General features: G+C 49.9%; 1 long non-coding RNA gene and 1 pseudogene across 1 annotated transcript; both read left to right on the top strand.

The window, feature by feature from the left end:
• Window positions 1–4952: 4952 nt before the first annotated feature.
• LOC139806121 (uncharacterized) lies at window positions 4953–18674 on the top strand. The gene is made up of 2 exons (XR_011730123.1): window positions 4953–5014; window positions 17937–18674. It is a non-coding gene; the product is annotated as an uncharacterized lncRNA (long non-coding RNA).
• LOC139806117 (myeloperoxidase-like) lies at window positions 9073–14544 on the top strand (annotated as a pseudogene).
• Window positions 18675–19169: the final 495 nt, after the last annotated feature.

The raw sequence follows: 19169 nt of genomic DNA, 5'->3' as shown, positions 1-19169 counted from the left end.
CCCAGCTGTGGGCTGGGTGAGCCCTCTGAGCTGTCTCAGCACTGGGCTGGGTGAGGCCTCAGCTCCAGGATGCAGCTACTTGTGCAGTGGTGTGTGCTGCTCCACCCAGCCCTCAGTGCACAGTTTCCCTGTAAATATTTCCATTTAGAAACTATATTCTGGCTGTAAGTTAGCTATATGGCTTTTCCCAGCAGAGCCCCAGCCCCTTAGGAAGAGATCCCTTGTACTACACACCCTGGTATTTCTCTGGTCCAAAGGAGGTTGTGTCATCTCCTTCACTCCCTGCAAAGAAAATTTGCACTTTTCCATTCCCACTGATCCCCTTTGCTGTCTCTGGGTTGACAAGTGAGTTATTTGTACTGTAATCCTGTAAATATGCAGCTGTGCCTAGGAGCATCCCAGGCTGCCTCAGCCATGGTTCAGCACGAGGGGGGTCCTGGGGAAGGGGTTTGATCCTTCTGCCCAGCAGGTGGGCTGCTGTGAGCTGCTCTGGGCTGGTTCACCTTGACCACAACACTGGCTGGGGACTCTGCCTTATTTATTTATTTATTTATTTACCTACCTACCTACCTGTCTATTTATTTATTTATTCTTTTTCATCTGCCTGGTTCAGAGTTTCAGTTGGCTGTTGCAGTGAGCTGCTCCCAAGTTGGGGCATTTGGAAAGCAGAGCTGGGGATGGAGAGTTTGCAGCTATTTTCATACGAGATAATGTGCTCCCTGAGTTAAGACACATCCCTTTCTAAGCCACGAGAGAGTTTTGTACTTCATGGTTTCTATCCTTTTCAGTGTTCCTTTCTTTGCATGTTTCAGTGCGTTACTTGTTTTGAGAAGGACACTTGATGTGAGTTATGTGAATGATGCCAGCACAGTGTCCATGAGTGTTGGTGATATGGTATGTTTTTATTTAATATCAAATTTTATTATAATAAAGTCTATTTTCACAAAAATACATTTTCCTTAAAAAAGCAAAAGATTCAGTGATGCTTCTTCTAAGGTGGGTGGGAGTGGGCAAGAGGGGACAATGTCACTTGCACCTCCTCCAGGAGCCCACCTTTCCTGTGCCCATGGTGCAAGCTCTCTGGGTGTGAGAAGCCTTTGTCCCTCCCATTTCAGAGCCCTAATTCTGGAGGAGAAAGCACTGAGGTGCAGTTAGATGGGGTCACACTGTGCCTCAGCACTGCTCCATCTTCAGCCCTCAGCTGGATGTGCCCCTGGCCCTGCTGGGTGGCTCCAGGCACTTTAACCCCTGGGTCAGGGCTCTGGACCCCTCTGTGCAGGTGTCCCCAAGCCCAGGGGACCTGCACAGCCAGACTCTGCTCCTTGCTCTGGTCCTGTAAGTGGGTGCTGCTGGGTGTCAAGTAAAGGGCACGGGGCAGAAGCAGCTGCCCTGGCACCCAAACCTCCTGCATGGGGCCCCTCAGCTCAGGAAGGAGATTGAGGTGCTGGAGCAGGTCCAGAGAAGAGCAAGGAGGCTGGGAAGGGATCCAGCACAAGTCCTGTGAGGAAGGGCTGAGGGAGCTGGGGGTGTTGAGGCTGGAGAAGAGGAGGCTCAGGGGAGACCTCATCACTCTCTCCAACTCCCTGAAAGGAGGTTGGAGCCAGGGGGGGGTTGGGCTCTTTTCCCAGGCAACTCTCAGCAAGACAAGAGGGCACAAGAGGTCTCAAGTTGTGCCAGGGGAGGTTTAGGTTGGACATTAGAAAGAATTTCTTTCTGGAGAGGGTGATCAGACCTTGGAATGGGCTGCCCAGGGAAGGGGTGGATTCTCCATCCCTGGAGATATTTCAAAAGAGCCTGGATGTGGCACTCAGTGCCATGGGCTGGGAACCACGGGGGGAGTGGAGCAAGGGTTGGACTTGATGAGCTCTGAGGTCCCTTCCAGCCCAGCCAATTCTAGGATTCTATGGCAGGAGTGCCTGGGCCATGCCCCTGTCCTGCTGTGTTGATGCAGCTCTGGCAGCATCGTGTGGGGCTGCATCCAGGTCAGGACTGGGTCTGCTCTTGTTGAACATGATCAGTGCCCTGGCTGAGGACACAGTGTTCCCTCAGCATCTTGGCTGCTGACACAAAACAGGGAGGAGTGTGTGAGATGCCAGAGGCTGTGCTGGCATCTCTGTGACCTGCACAGGCTGGAGAGTTGGGCAGAGACAAAAAGTTATCCATGGGACAGCACTGTGTCCTTGTGGCCAAGAAGGATGCAGGATGTGGCCAGTGGGATGGGGGTGGTCATTCATTCTCCCCCCCTCCTCTGCCCTGCTGAGGTCACATCTGGGGTACTGTGTCCAGTTCTGGGCTCCCCAGTTCAAGAGAGACAGTGCTGGAGAGCCCAGTGGAGGGCAGAAAGGTGACTGGATGACTGGAGCATCTCTCCCCAGGAATGGTGGAGAGAGCTGGGACTGTTCAGCCAGGAGAGGAGAAGGCTGAGAGGAGACCTTATCAGAGTCTATAAATACCCAAAGGGTGGGTGTAAGGAGGATGGAGTAGTGCCCAGTGACAGGAGAAGGGAAATGGCACAAGCTGGAACATGGGAAACTCTACCTGAACGTGGAACTGAACGTGGAACCTGAACTCTACCTGAACCTGAACTTCTTTACTCTGAGGGTGACAGCCCTGGCACAGGCTGCTCAAGGAGGCTGAGGAGTCCTCTGGTCTGGAGATTTTCAACCCCCCCCCTGGCTGCAGTCCTGTGTAATGTGCTCCTGGCAGTCCTAGCAGGGGGCTGGACAAGGTGTTCTCTAGAGGTTGATGATTCTGTGTAGTTCTGTGATTCCCTGATGATTTATTCTTTGGAATAGGGCAGAACCCAAGAGGTCAGTGATGGGTTTTGTTAGAAGTGCAGCTTTTACTTTTTTTTAAAGTTTCAGATGCTTTGGCATTTTCCATTTTGTATTTGGTTTCTCCATAATGAGCCACCTACAAGAAGCTCTGTGGAGAAGCTCTGTGTATCCCTGCAGGTTTGGGCTTTCCACGCTGCACTGAGGGTCAGGAGGACTGGGGCAGCCCAACTTCTGCAGTTACTGTGTCCTCTGGCACAACCACTGCTGTGCTGGGGGTATAGACTGGGAATAATCTGCTTTGCCACAGCAAATTACCCCAGTAGAGACCAGCACCCCCCAGTATTGTAGGTGGAACCCAGAGTCCAGTTGCAGGCTACAGAAGCATCTGGTGCAGCTTTCAGACAGTTCAGGCACAGCTTGTGCTGGTCCAGCCAGGGGGCCCTGTCCAAGCATTGCCAGCAGCTGCTCAGGGCTTGGTGTGAGGGACTTGTCCCGTGTTTCTTACCCAAAGTTAAGGACCTGAGCTCCCCGTAGGTTTCTTGGCAGGTAGAAAGTGGGGGAGTAAAGACAGCAATGAGGAAAAACAGCCAAGAAAAGTTCTTAATGCATTACATGGCAGCCAGCAGTACCTGTGCAGGCTTCCTGGTGACAACTGTGGCTGGGGACACAGAATTAACCTGAATCACATTACTTGGGGCTGCAAAAGAGCTCAAGGAAATGGCAACTGCTCTCTTGTGAGATGGCAGGATGGATGGATGGATGATGGCTCCATCTCCCATGGTGGCTATTGGAAGCCTCTCCTGATGGAAATACCCTTCTCACGCCTCAGGTGGCTCTCACAGGCTCCTCTCAGGCATGCATATAGGTAACATATCATTTATATAGGTAAACTATAAACACAAGAATGTATGTGTGTGTATATCCACAGATCTCTGGCCTCTCTGCTGGGAGCAGCAGCAATTGCTGTGCTCACATCCCTGAGAGCTGGGGCAGGAGGAGCCCCCAGTGCAGCCCAGGGGGGCTCCCAGGTGGGTGCCAGCACTCCCCCCTGCCTGCCCTGCAGCATCCCTGCCCTTTCCTCCTGCCTCTGGTGAGGGGGCCATGGTGAACCCCCCATGGCCCCCCCATCTCAGACTGCTGATGCTCAGGCCTGAAACCTGCAGGATTCTCAATTTTGTCCCATTTCAGACCTGATGATTTGGTTTTCTTCTCCCTTGCAGCATAAGGGAGCTCCTGAAAAACGATGCCCTGAGCCCAGCAGAGCTGCTGAGATCTTTCAAACAGACTCAGGCTGCTGTTCAGGCTGCAGATTACATGGAAACCACCTTGAGGCTCCTCAAGGAGAAGCTGAGGTGGTCTGTGAGGGGGGACTTGAATGTCACAGGTGGGGACCTCACCTTCTGGGGAGGAAGGGGGAGGAGGAAGATGCAGGGCTTGGTCACTGGGGCTTTGTGGGGTTTGGGAGGAGGGAATGGGAAGGAGTTCTGATGGGCCACAGCTCAGATCCTTCCCATGCAGTGAGGCAAAGCTGAGTTATTTTTCTGTGCTGTAAGAGGATTTGGGGATGTGTCAGTTCATGGAAGTGCTCTGGGCACATTCCCAGTTCTTTCCAGCATGCAGCAGTGAAAGGTCCAATGGGTCAGAGCTGGTAAAGCTTTGCTGGAGAAGAATCTTGTGCTTGCATCAGGAATGAGCACACATGGGCTGGGACTCACAATAGCTCAGCCCCAAGATAAGAAGTTTTTCTGCCAGGGCCCATGTCACTGTGGGGACAACTGTGAGAAAGGCTCCAAGAGAGAATGGGAAGGCAGCAAGGTGCAGGGACATCTCCTCTGTGTGTGGAAGGAGCAGTGTCCTCCATGGGGTGGCAGTCCTGGCCTCCTGGCAAGGCTGCTTTGTGTGGAGCAGGTGCAGACCCGGGGCAGGAAGAGAAAGCAGCTGAGGGAGGCCCAGGGGGGGCTCCTGCCAGGCAAAGATCAACTGCTGGGGATCCTCAGCATTGCACTGGCAGGCCAGGAGACACAGCCTGGGGGGGTCCAGCCTTGTCCAGCACGGAGGGAGCATCCTCTGCTCAGCTCCAGCCTGTCCATCCAGCAGTGACACTGTAGCCCAGCTTTGGGGACCACCTGGCTGCCCCCTCTCACCCCCTGCCCAGGAGGCAGCAGTGGCCCCTGAAGCCATGGTGTGACCCAGCTGCAGTGACCAGGGGGCTGCCAAGGAGGCTGTGAGCTCTAAAGGTAAGAAAGCTGATCAGAAGGTCTCCTGGTAGATGGTCAAGAGAAAGATATTAAATTTAGCAAGGTAACAAGGACTGAAGGATTACAGTAATTAAAAGAGAAGTTCTTGGGATGGCAAATCTTTGCCAGGCTGTGTGCCAGTGATTTATGAAAAGACAGAACCCTTTTTTGCTGTATAAAAACTCCAAGAGAAAAGGAGAAAGTGCTGGCTCTCTCTTCCCCCCCCTTCTCTTGCCACTTTGGCTTCAGCTACGGGACAGCCCCAGCAGGAAAAAAAAGCAGAGAACGGCAGCCAAGCAGGAACCGGGGGTCCTACACCCACACCCCCCCCCCAGCCAGAGACCAGGGCCAGCAGAGAGTGAGAAAACCTCATTGCTCTCTTGTTTTTTTCTTTTCTTTACAACTCTCACCTCAGAGTGAATATTTAGGTAAAATCTCTCCTCTTGTAAATTTGTTTTTTCTTTCAAAGGTGGTTTTATTGTCTCCTTTCCCTGAAATAAATCTTTCTAATTTGCTTAAACCCTAAAGCCTGTTATTTTTGTAAATTCATGAGATGTGTATGAGCAGTGGCTGATTTTTCATTTTTTTCTCCACTGCCCTTCTCTGAACTTTCTCCAGCCCCTCAAGCTCTGTCTTGGAGTGAAGGTCACAGAACTGAACACGGCACTCGAGGTGCAACCTCACCAGGGCTGAGTACAGGGGCACCATCACTTCCCTTCTTCTGCCAGCCACACCATCACCATTCCTGAGACAAGCCAGGATGCTGGTGCCCTGATGCCCTTCTTGGGCACATGCTGGCTCAGATTCAGCCACTGCTGACCAGTATCCCAAAAATACATCAGAGACAGCAGGTGATGGGTGTCAATACCCCAGCAGATCTTTGCCTGTTTGATGCTCAGTGGTGCCTGGGGCAGGGATGTGATGCTCATGTGATGCTCCCCAGGATGTACCTGGCCTCTCTGCAGCCCTGCTCCTCTGCCTCTGAAGAGGTGCTGCAGCTCTGCCTCTCCCATGTGCCTGTATTTACCTTCAAGGAACACTCTGAAGGGATGGAGCATCAATGAACATTTGCCCAACACCCATTTGAGAGTGTGAGCAGGGTCACAGGCTCTGGCTGACAGCTTGTCCCCAGTGGAGATAGGGACACTAAACTCCTAACATGAAACAGGAACACCTGAGCTTCAAAGATTCCATCTGATAGGTGTATATCAGGTTTCCCAGAGAAGCTGTGGCTGCCCCATCCCTGGAAGAGTTCAGGTTGGAAGGGGCTTGGAGCACCCTGGGCTGGTGGGAGGTGTCCCTGACCATGGCACTGGCTGAGGTTTAAGGTCCCTTCCAACCCAAACCATGGAATGGTTCTATATTCAGGGGGGAAACCCTAGGTATCCAAAGGCCTTTATGTAAATTTAGGCATCTCCAGGCTCACCTGGACCTGGGACTCCCCAAACAGCATCTCTGCTCCCAACCTGACCCTGCACACCTGGGGTTTATGAGTGATCTCCATGTGGTTTAGCATGGGGATTCTTTCTGAACTGGCTCCCCCTGGCTTGTCTTACAGCTGCAGTTTCTGTGGTTTCTGCAGCCCTGAACTGGTGCTGAATTTATTCTTTTATCTTTCTGCAGATCCCACCCAATGACCCTGGAATTAAACCCAGGAAGGGCTGTCTGCCTTTCTAACCTTCAGCTCCTGCTTGTACCCATGGCAGAGCCCCTTGGGATGCCCTCACCTCCCTCCTGGATGGCAGCTTGGGCTATGGCCAGGGGATCCCAGCTGCCAGCTGGGCTTGCTGCCTGTTAATCAGAATTTCATGGGCAGGGGGAGGAAATTGTGCCCTTCAGCCCAATGAAAAACCAGTGGGAAAACTCAGATCCCCTGTTTTCTTGCAGGTGAATTGGGTGCTGACACCTCTGACCCTGAAATAGAGAGCAAACAATTCCACCCACTACAGTTTGTTCCTTTAATTGTTTGTTTTTCTTATTTACACAGAACATGAAGCAGAGCAAAACGTCAGGAAAGGCTGAGACAAGCTGTGCTAGGTAGGAAAAAGGTCTCAGCATCTCCAAATTCTTCTTTTTCTCTGTATGCTTGGAGTGAAGCTGTGTTCAGCAGCTGTAGTGTAGGGCCCGGGGAACACAGGGAGGTGCTGGAGGGGACCTGGGGATCTGTGCCATGATGGAGCCAAGAGAATGGAGCAGTAACAATGGGCACCAGGGCAATGGTTTGTCCACAGGTGTCATTTGGTGGCTGTGTCTCTTTCATCAGGATGGGTACAGGTGAGTTGGTGCTGGGCTGGGACACTCCCATGAAACATTTGCCTGTGCTGCTGCACATCAGGGCATCACCTGCACTCTGAGGGTCCCAGCTGGAGGCAGAACCAGAGTCCCTGCAGGACAAGGTGACATTTTAAGATGTGTTGCCAGCACTGAGGGTGCACTGGCAGCACCACTGGCCAGGACATCAGTGCCCATCAGGGCCACCTCCTGCTCCATTGCTCTTTAGTTATCCTTTGGACCCTTTCTCCAACCCAAAATAACTCCTTCTGTCCTGGGCACAGCCAAAGCACTGCAGAGCCACCACAGCCTCCCCATCTGCTGCCTTCTGTCCCCAGCACACAGAGAAAAGGGAGCTGGAGCCCTGAGCAATGCTCCCACCTCCCTGGCCCAGCTGGAGAGGAGCAGGGGTTGCCATAGAGCAGGGCCCTAGGGTGGGGATGTTCCTGACACAGCATCTGAATTAGTGTCCCTTTACCTTTCCTTTTGGTCCTTTCTCCTGGATAACTCCTGCTGGTTTGGGCCACACGGGGCTGCTTGTGGCACTGCCAGAGGAAGCCAGAGGGCACAGCAGATCTCAGCAGCTGGATTCTGTTGCTTTGTGCCCCACATATCTGCCCCAGGCTCCCTTTGCCAACATCCCTGTGGTCCTTGGTGGGACCAGGGGGTGCTTGGGTGCTTGGTGTCACCCTACAGCTCCCTCCTTCCAAGCTCTTTGTGTTGTGTGTTTCCATCAGCCTCTCCCACCTCTCTATCTGTTCCATCTGCTGTTCCATGTCCCCAGCTGCTCTCCCCATCCTCTGCAGGTCTCTCCTTGGCAGGGACTACCCAGGACTTGTAGCCAAAGGCAGGTGGAGCAAAGGAAGGGCAGGGGTATCCATTATTCCTGAGTCACCTCCCAGCCCTGAGCCTCAGCAGTTCCAGAGCCATCACTCAATGTGTAACCATTGCTGGCTCAGGGGCTTGTTTGAAAATTCCATCTCTTATTTGTGGCTTTTCCGGTGCCTGGGAACTGGGGAAATTTTACCTCTGCAGGTGCCTAACAGGGTTCAGTGATTTCCTACTGGAGTTCTGCTGGAGGCCCTGGGTGGACACATTCTGCTTGAGAAAACCACACAGTGCAGCTTTTGTTCCTCCTTCCCCAGGCTCTCACAGCCTCTTTGGGAGCAGCTGAAAAGGGCTCTGTGCTGAATGCAGGAGCAAATCCCTCTATTGACTGGGGCACTGCCACACATTTACTTTTCTCTGAGTGCCTCTTTATGCTCTCATCACCTGCATGCTCTTGGGATTCCTGCCCTTGATATTTAAAGAAGGATTCAATATTTCATTGTGGTACCATTTGTCATTTATTCTTTCAAGTTGTGACTCATTTTGCTTTTACTTTTTACTCTCCAGAGAGCCTGACTGGGCTTCTCATCTTGTTTTGTCTGCACCTTCAGCTGGATTAAAGGATGCTGTAAGGCTTTCAGAACTCCCTTGGCCCTCCTGACTTCTCTCTGCTCATTTTAATTTCTCTCTTGAGCTCTGGCACTTGGTTCCTGAATCTGGAGAACACCCACTTGTATTTAACTTCTTAAGTTACTGCTCCTTGCCCTTACTTGGGAAAAGCCTTTACCAGCACTCTGTGATGCTGAGCACAGCCCTGGTGGCATCTTGGTGGTTGCTGCCCCAGCATAAATTTGGCTTCTATAGAGTCATAGAAGAACAGAATGGTTCAGGATGGAAGGGAGCTTAAAACCTCACACATCCCAACCCCTGCAGTGAGCAGGGACAACTTCAGCCACATCATGGTGCTCACAGCCCTGTCCAAGCTGGTCTGGAATGTTTCCAGGGATGGGGCATCCGTCACCTCTCTGGGCAACCTGGGCCGGGGTCTCACCACCCTCACAGCAAAGAATTTCTTCCTAAGATCTCATTTTAATCTCCCTTTTTTCATTTTAAAGCCATCACCTCTCATCCTGTCACTGCAGGCCCTGCTAAAAGTCTGTCCCCTTCTTTTTCCTGAGCCCCTTTGAGAGGATGCAGGGAGGACCTGGTTGGTTCCTGGGCTCACATCCAGCTTTTCATTTCCACTTCTCTCTAACCCTCAGGACCCAGACCACGTTTTTCTTCTCTTCCCCTGTGGTTCTTCCCCACCTCCCTCACCCTGCAGATATTGAGACATCTGAAAAGGTCCCTGTGGGTGCTTCCCAACGTGACTTTTGTCTCTTTCCAGTGGGAAGCAGCCAGGCCCAGGCAGGACACAGCTGCTCCCTTGTGACATCCCTGGGGGATTCTCAAGCAGGTGAGATGCTGGTGGGGTGCTGGAGCTGGAGAGCACTGGGCAGAGGGCCAGGGCTCTGAACCCCAGGTGGGATGGAGAACATCTCTACCAGGAGGCACAGAAATTCCTGGCTGCCATGATCCAGGTACCAGCCACCATCTCACATGTCCCAGCTCTTTGTGAGTGTTGTCCCACGAGTGCAGTATTTTGGGAGGCAAACAACCCAGTTCTTCCCACCATCCCCTTCTGTCCCAAGCAAAATCAGAGATCCTTGAAATAATAAGCCTGAAATAACCTCTGGCTCTTTTATCTTCCTCTTCTTCATCTTTCATCTTCATCTTCCTAGAGGAATTTGCTTGATGGGTTTTTACCTGCATATTTTTGTTTGAGAAACATGGGGACAGAAAAGTCAGAGGAAAAGTTTTTCTAACCAGTGTTTGGTGCAGGCTAAAAATGGTATTGGAGATTTGGATTAAAATTCCTCCAGACTGTGAGCCTTCTCCTCTCCAGAAGCCCCATGTGCTAAAGGGTTTGACCAGCCAGGGCATTCCTCTGTCCTTCCCACTCTGGGGCAAAGAGCCCCTTGGGGCTGTGAATTCACCTTGAATGAGACCTGAGGAGCACAGAAATATTCCTGTACTTGGAAGGGACCTCTCAAGGTCTCTTGTTCAGCCTCTGGTTTGGAGCAGGACCAGCTTCAAAGCCAGATGCCAACAGAAAAGGTCAGGTCCTGTGAGAGAAGGAAGTCATGGGGTTTCCAAAGGCAATACTGTCATCCTGAATTGGAAACCTGTCTGCTGAGCTGGTTCAACAAATAAACAATGGAAAAATCAGGAATATCACAGGGTTTAAGTTCTTAAGACTGTTGATTTAACTATTCCAGTATTGTTGGATGGATCCAATGGATAAGGCAATGCACAGTGGCACTCACTGTGTCCATCACCATCTTTAGATCAATGGTTTCATCCCGCAGTTTTCAGACAATTCAGACATTTTCACCTACTGACAAAGAATTGGATTTTTTTCAATTATATTGTGCAGCCTCTTGAATATCCCAAAGAGACATCAGAGCAGGGCTGGGAACTTCTGGTGTGAGAGGAGCAGCAGAGCTGCCCGGGGGTGGTGACACCATGGGTGACAACCCTGCTGACTTGTTCTGCCAGCTGGAGCAGGAGGGACAGAGGGAGCAGGGCATTTCTACCTGTCTGGGAGGAATGGGCTCTGCCTATAGGACAAGGAGGGAATATGTAGGAGGATTTGGCAGGGTCTGACCTGCCAAGGTGTTGAGGTGAGGAGGAACATGTCTGGGGACACCTGAATGCCAAGTGCAGAGTGCAGATGCTGGTGCAGAGCCAGTGTTACTGTGGGCCAGGCAGGAGCTGTGGCTCTTGGCATTGCTGGAGCTGTGGTGTCCACTTTGCATCCTCATGGAAACCTCAGCACTGCCAAAGGGTGCAGAATTCCCACCAGGCATGGCTGGAGAAACCAGGAGTCCAGGCAGGGACCTGCAGTGCCTGGAGCTTTGTGGCTCACCTGAGGCTTCAAACCAAGGCCAAAGAGCTGAGGAAACAAAAATGTCACTCAGCAGTGTCAGAGGGGATCCCAAGATCCTTGCAGCACTGCCAGAGCAGTTGGGTGAAAGTACAGCAAGGTGACAGAGACAGGGGAAGTCCCTCTGCTCCACAGGTGGAGCAAAATCTCCAGCATAAATCCTCCAGAGTTCAGGGTGACAGCTCCTGCAGCCTGAGCCAGCAGCACTGATTTGAGTGATGGCCAAGCAATTCCTGACTGCCCCTCTGCTCCTTTCCCCCTAGATCATAACCTCCCAGGACCACCTGCCTCTTCTGGTGGGAAGAAGTTTCCAGGGATACACCTGGCAGGGCTACAATGAGTTTGTGAGTCCTCAAATATCCAATGTTTTCACCCTGTTTTTTTGTTTTACTCATGCCTCAGTTCCCCCAGCTTAATGAAAATGAATGAAAATGAACCACTTAAATGAAAATGAGAAGCCCATAGGAGCCCCAGTTCTACTCAGAAGCACCTTCGTTGCTGTCTGGAGGATTCTGGCAGAAGGCAAAGCCTTTCTTGCACCTCTGCAGTGTAAGTGTAAATTTCCATTCAGCCTTTTCTGCCCTCTCTGGATGAGCTTCTGCTTGAAAGCAGTTTGCATTAAATGTATTAAATGACCTTTATTACAATCCAGAGTTTTTCCCCATGTAGCTGCTCCCTGCAGCCCATCTTATTATGAGCACACTGTCTGGTTCCTTAATTGCTGAGGTCTCTAAGAACATTATTCAGAGTGTTTTCTTTTTAATGCCTTAAGTTCAGGAAGATTAATTCTCTTGCAGTAAAAGCTTCTCATTAAATCTAAGGTGCATTCAGCTCTCCAGAGGCTTTTCCACACCCACTGACCACCCTGACCTGCTCCCCAGTCCCTCTTGCAGGTGGTATTGATCCCCATCTCCAGAATAATAATGGGTAATTAGCAGCAAATTGTTGTGAATGAGCTCTGGGATGGGATATTTGAGCAGGGGGAAAGGATTGGGTTTGATTTGCCTGTCCTGAAGCTGCAGTGCAGCAGAAATCACTGCATGGCCCCCCCAGGTAATTTGGTTGTGGGAGCAGAGCTCCCAAACTAAAATAAGGGTTTTTCAAGCACTCTTCTTACTGAATATTTAGAAACATCTCCAGCCTGTGTTTGGCTGAAATTCCTCATTCCCCTTTCATCATTTCTGTACAACCACAGATAAGTGGATGGGAGGTGGAGCAATGAAATCAGAGCCTGTCTGGAGATGGAGGAGAGGGAGGCACAAAACGTGGGGCAATGCATAGACCAGAGCCAAGTGCTCTGTAACTGACTCCTTGGTGGTGTTTAAATGGCAAAATTAGGAAAACAGTTCAGGAAGAAGTTTGCAGGAGTGGGATTGTGGCTTCTCTCCAGGTGTCTGTTGAGTTCCAGCCCAGCCATACTCAAATGGAAGAGCAGATTGGAAAATGTAATTGTAGTTTTTTTTTAGTTGTATAGAAATTTGTTTAGTTGTATAGAAATTGTAGTTTTTCTGTAAAAAAATGTGCTCTGGGATTAAAAAAAACAACCAACCAACCAAAGCATGTCAGAACCACTGAGGGCTCATCAAGATGCAAAACCAAAATGCATTTTGAGCTGGTCTTGAGAAAGCTTGTTGACAGGACCTCACAGGTGACTCCTGGGTGTGCCAAATGGTGTCATTATGTGATGTAAGAGCCTGGAGCTGCTCTGGCAGTAATGTCCTGGGAGATGCAATAGGGCTGATTTCCAAAAGCTAATGAGAAGCATGCTGGATCCCCAGGTTTTCAGCCCAGACAGAGGCTCTGGAATACACCCAGGTGCATGGTCAGGTCAGGGGATGCTCTGCCTTTGCTGCAGCAGAAGGTTGGGATTTTTCCATGCTTTATCTAGGAACTCTTGTGCAGGAGCTGATCTGAACCACAAATCCTGATTTTGGATGTAGAGCAGCTTTGAGTGCTGTTCTGCTGAAGTGCAACGGGCATGTAAATCCAGGGTGAATTTGTATTTAGCTCCCAGGCTTTGGGTCTCCACCCCCTCTTTGTTGTCAGACCACTTATGAAGGTGATGCTGGGGACAGCAGGAGCAAAAGGGCTTTCTAATTCTGGTGGAAATTCTAATTTCCTTCTGGTAAAGGAAATTCTCAGTCTCCTTGAATTGATGGTGGTGTCATCCAGGCACCATCTGCTGTGTTATTTCCTCTGAATTCTCCTTTGTTTTTAGACATCCTGCTCGCAGAGGGGATGTTTCTGTAATTTCACAGAGCTGGCAGGTAGGAGGATGCAGTCGTGCCCCACAGACTTCTAGGGTTAAGTGGCCATTTTAATAAGACCCTGAGTCCCAGGTGGCCGTTTTCTGGGTATCCACAAGGATGCAGAATTGTGCACCAGGGATTCTTCAGCTGTTGGCAGCACAGTAACATTTAATCCTTCTGGCCAAACGTGGTGGCCCTCTCCCACCCAGAGTAACAAGGATGCTGTAGAGCTCTCCTGGCATCAGGGGCTATCTTGTACCTGTGATCAGACAGGAACAAGCAGAGAGCTGGGGAAGCACTTGGCCACGATGCTATTGTACAACAGTGTCATCAGCATCTTGTCCAGATTCACTTTCAGGGAATGCAACTCCAACCGGTTTTTTGGAGACCTCTCTCCTGTGTCTCTCTGAAAAAACCTCCTGAAGGTCTCTGTATGGTCCCTTAGGGCTCCTGGGTGGCAGTGAAGATTCCATTTGCCATGCCCAGACCCCACAGCACAGGGTTAGGAGCAGTCCCCAGCATCAGCTGCCTGGATCTTGGTCTCCTTTGCTCCTCTGGATGCCCTGAGGTCACACTTCTGGCTCTCTGCTGCAGCATCAGCCACCATGGTTCTCCCCCAGCTCCTTGGTCACATTGCCAGGAGGTTGTTTAAGACCCACCCTGGCCCCAGAGCCCATCACAGGCACCACAGGCACCAGTGTTGCAGGTGAGTGGAGCAGCAAAATGGTTCTGGAAGGTTCTGGAGCAACTGGGACCAGCAGACATGGCCCTCCCCCAAAACCCAGTGAAGTACCAGGCTGGCTCTGGAGGAATGGAAAGTCAATGGATTTAACAGAAATAGAGAAAAGTATTAGAAAAATGTTCTAAACATACTGAGGCCCTATCTGTGCCCCAGCTTTAGGAAAGAGGGGAAGAAATCTTTCCAGGAGGGAGAAAAACATCACTGATCTGTCTGCTCTGCTACCCAGACTTGTACCTCCTGGAGAAGATTCTGTGGACTCTCACAGCCTTTTGGATTGAAGATACTTGCTTGAGGGTTGAGGAACTGCAGTCTAGCAAGGAAGTTCCTACAGTTTTATGGGACACCAAAGAATATCAACATCTGGGTGGGGGCACTGGCAGAGCCCTTTGTGCACAGAGGCAGAGTTGGGCCCCAAAGGTTTGTGTTCAGGAACATTTGTGATGGGGACAGGTGAGAAAGGAGCTGGGTATACAAATCCCAGAGGTCAGAGTTTATGTGGGTATCTTTATGAAGGTCTGGAAGTTATTCCAGCTGCGGTTTGTGTTGTTTTATTTTCCCCATTGCTCTTCCAAATGTTCTACTCTGTTTCTGGTGACGTTCTTATTCCCTGCCTGGATCTATCATGGTTGAGATCCTTGGCTGAGATCCCTTCTCAGCCTCGAGTTTTCACCTTCAGCCTGTTCACTACCTGTGCAAATTCTTTGTCTTTCTCCACACTGATGTTTCACACCTGATGTGAACATTTGAGCTTTTTCCTGCTAACAAGGATGCTCATGTTACTGTGTGTTCAAACAGCTGTGTGTTTGTACTCTGTGTTCTCTTATTTATAAGAGAATCTTGTAAATAAGAAGGAAAACAAGTACAGTTTTAAAGGTTGGAAGACCAGGATCTACATGGATTGACTTCACAGATTAAAAAAAAAGCTGTTAAGTAAAATCAGCCCAAATGCCTTGTGCTGACAGTAGATGCTTGCATGGAATCCTGGAGTTCCAGACTGGTTTGGGCTGGAAGGGACCTTAAAGCCCACCCAGTCCCAATCCCTGCCATGAGCAGGGACACCTCCCAGCAGCTCCATTCAGCTGGCATCTGTTGATGTGGTGAACCATGGTTTGGGTAGTTTGGAAAATTTATCTGCAGCCCCAGGGATGTTGCTGAAGGACTAACACACTTTGAGGCTTTGCAAGGAGTAAAAATATTATTCTGGGGACTTGATGAAGTCCCAGTTCAGCCCTGGGTGTTTCCTTGGTGCTGGCAGCATTCCTGACCATGCTCTGAAGGTGCCCTGCAAAAGTCAAAGATCTGTCCACCCCTGCCCTGGAGCCAGGGGGAGAGAATTGGGGGTGTTGAGGCTGGAGAAGAGAAACTGCAATGGGGAGACCTTAGAGCACCTTCCAGTGCCTGAAGGGGCTCCAGGAAAGCTGGGGAGGGACTTGGGACAAGGGCCTGGAGGGATGGGATGAGGGGGAATGGGCTTCAAACCAGAAGAGGGGAGATTAAGATGAGAGAAACTGTGTGATTCTCCTTGAATACATTAACTGCAGACATGCAAATCCTTTTGTTCACTGATGGCCTGAGGAGGGTCAGGCATTTCTCAAAAGTTCTTTCCTGAGGAAGCAAAAGCAGGTGGGAACTTGGTCAAGAGGGTGTAGGGAAGGAATGGTTTCAGGCTGCAAGAGGGGAGATTGGGATGAGAGATTAGGAAGAAATCCTTGGGTGTGAGGGTGCTGAGCCCCTGTCCCAGGTTTCCCAGAGAAGCTGTGGCTGCCCCATCCCTGGCAGTGTTGAAGGTTGGATGGGGCTTGGAGCACTCTGGGCTGGTGGGATGGGGGTTGGGACTGGATGAGCTTTAAGGTCACTTCCCACCCAAACCATTCCATGAATCTACAGTTCCCCCCTCCTCAGTTTGCAGGATGCATCTCTGTCCTATTTCAGTGTCTTAAAAACTTCTCAGGGGTCTCAGAGATGAATTTTCATTATTTCTCCTTCCCACCCCACTTCCAACTTGGGCCCCTGTGCTCTGTAGCAGCATTTGGGCTTCACATGCAGCAGGAGGTGGGTGGTTTGAGGTTTGCCAGGCAGACAAAATCCCTTCTGCTTTCAACATACTTGGAGTCCTCCTCCTCCTCCTCCTTGGATTTGCTCAGGGGCATCAGGTGCAGAAGTGAGTTACATGCCCCATTCCTGAATGTATTGGCCACAAAGATTGCACAAATGGATCATGACCAACATTTCTGGGAACCTTTTCTGCTTAGAAAACTTACTAAAAGCTCTAAAGCCAGTTCTTGAAGCTTAAAGGCAAACAGTCTATGGCACGTGTAGAAATCCTGTTCTTTGGCAGGGTACAGGAACCTGTTTTTTTTTTTTTTTTCTAAATGAGCATAATTATAGGGCTTGTGCCAGCATGGAAATCACGTGGATGTAACCACAGTCTGAGTTTGGTATGTGCTGACTTTTCTGTTTACAAGAGGCTGCATGTGCCTCATTGGAGGGAACACAGGGCAAGGCTTTAATTTAATTGCACATTGATTACATGGCCATGGCAGAAAAGCAATTTCAGTTATTCAGATGGTTGGTCAGGGGTCTTGATTTAAATAATATGAATTTAAATTGTTCCTGGCAATAGAAATCTGTTTCCTCTCTTAGGGGGAAATAATGTTGCAGGAGTCTTGAACGTGAAGAAGCTGGCAGGGAAAAATCTGTTGTGACTTCTTTCTCCTGCAGGGTTTGGTGGAGGAGGATCAGAGGGGTTTTCACTCCTCAGGAGGTCTCTGCACTCTCCAAATCTCCTTGTCACCCAATAATATGTGACACCACTGTCATCTCAAAGGTACCAAGATGTATCTCCCTGGCCAACAGATTCCCTCATTGCTTTGGGAGCTGCAGCAGGGTCCCAAAGTTGGACCTCAGAGCCTGGAAGTCAAGGGACTGAGGAAGGCACAAGCTTCAAATGCAGCTTTATGGGAGAAGCAAAGATGGGGAATAAGCAGAGCCCTGAGCTCTAAAGCAGAGCTGCCTCACACAGGGCTGAACGTGCACATGGACATTTCTGGCACATGTTCAGAGGTTTCATTTCATCAGGTCCACACTGGAGCTCCCCTGGCACCAGCATCCAGTGTGAGCAAAACCCAGCTGAGTGCATAGCTCTGGCATTATTTTTTTTTAATTAACAGACTTCTCAGTTTAGCTCCTTACTTTTCTGCATTGGGAGTGATGCCCAGTCAGGGCTTTTCCTGTCTGGGTGGTTGCTCTGTGTTTTGTACAGCTCTGAGAAGGTCTTGGTCCAACCAGAAGCAGCTCTGCACTTGCATCAATTCCCACTTTGTAGAAGGGACTGCAGAGTTTGATCTCTGCTGGGGAATTTTTTGCCTCTATTTGCAGTATTTCCCTCAGCTGCCTTCAGGCTTTGTGACATCCATGAGGCTTTATGCTTTTCTTCCAAAATGCTCTCTGAAATCCTTGGGAAGCAGGTGGAGGCAGGAGTGGCTCTACCAAGGGACAGTTTGTCTGCTTCAGTGCCATGGTTTTTTTCTAACAAAACATCTTTTTGCTCTGCTTTGACAGGCCCTGCCGTGACAATACAGGCTGTGAGAAGAAGCAAATCTCTGAGCTAAGAGCTCCCACCAAGGACTCAGACAGCTCCCCCTTTCCCTCAGGGTACATCTTTATACTTTCCCCAGGGAAATGGGATTATCTGCTTGGAAGGGTGTCAGGGTACACCCCTAAATGCCATCCTCATGGTGCCAGAACAAGTGACACCTTCCAGAGCTTATAGGCAAGGAGGGATCCCTGGAATCCTTCAGAGCAAGCAGGACTAATACCAGTGTTATTTATGACTCTCTTTTCCAGATTAACCTGGGGAAGTAATTCACACAAGATAACAGGGAACTGTGCCATGTCCTTTTCTCTTTTGATAACACGTGGCTTTTTATGTCCTGTAGAAGAAGCTTTTAAGTAACTTTTGATGCTGATCATTGAAGATTCCCCAGAAGCCCAGACTTGGGAATCTGATGAGATGCATTATTATGTTTTACTGTGTAGATTCTTTTACTGCCTGAAATGTTTGGACATGGTCATTTGCTCTGTTTATTTTGCATGAAACCTTTCCAGTGAGATGGAGTCCAGTGATAAAAGAACTTCATGAAAAGATCTCCCAGATCTGTCAAGATAACTCCAATCCCAAAGCAAAGCAAAATGAGTTATCCAGAGAGCAAGTCCCAGTCCAACTCCCATTGCTTAGGCAATTTCATAAGTGCAGTGTTTCAGTGACTTTTCCTGTCAAAACCATGTTTTGTACCCTCCTTTCAAAGTTTCCAGCCTACACACAAGGAGTGGTTTGGCCACTCATTCTTACTCCCTGATTTGTCTTTTTTTTTTTTTTTTTTGGTCTCATTTAGTGATACCAAAATCCATTACAAGTTATTCCTGCAGCCTGGCATGAGCCAGGGATTTACCTCTTGGCCATGGAGCTGGTGAGATGTGTCCTGGCAAAGATAAGAACAATCTTAACTTGCAAGACAGTAAAATCTAATCCAGTTTTCCCCCTAGATATCTTTTCTTGGAAGGAACTAAAACTGATTTCCTTTCCCCTTCCTCTGCTCTGTTACTGTTATTGGTCAATAAATTGGAGTTTTGAGTTGAGGCCAAAATATTCCTTGAGCTTTGTAAAGGGTGCCACAGCTGAGGGGAAGGTGGTGGTAGATTCTGCATAGGAATATTGGACAAAGTTGACTCAAGACAGACCCCAGGTATTTCTGATGAGAGATGCTTCTTCATGAAGTGTCTGAGCCACAGTCCTGTGCCACACTGCACTACAAAATATTCCTCAGAGAAAGGGCCAGCACAGGATGTAGTTCCAACAAACACACAATAATCTCCTCTTTATCACCCCCAAAACTAGAGGACTCTCTGTGAGATCCTTGGGAAATAAGAGGAGGAACAGATACTGACTCCTGGCAGCCCTTGGCCTGGGTGGGGATGATGCTGGGGCTGTGGTGCCCCAGGTGTGTAGGCTGAGGAGGATGAGCCTGGACACGTTGGGAAGGCAGAAACAGATCCCAGGGGGGGTTGGAGGCCACTCCT

This window comes from Heliangelus exortis, chromosome 21 (genome assembly GCF_036169615.1).
Source record: "Heliangelus exortis chromosome 21, bHelExo1.hap1, whole genome shotgun sequence".
Classification (NCBI taxonomy): Eukaryota; Metazoa; Chordata; class Aves; order Apodiformes; family Trochilidae; genus Heliangelus; species Heliangelus exortis.
Note: the sequence above shows the minus strand (reverse complement) of the source record. Positions and strands in the feature narration are given on the sequence as shown.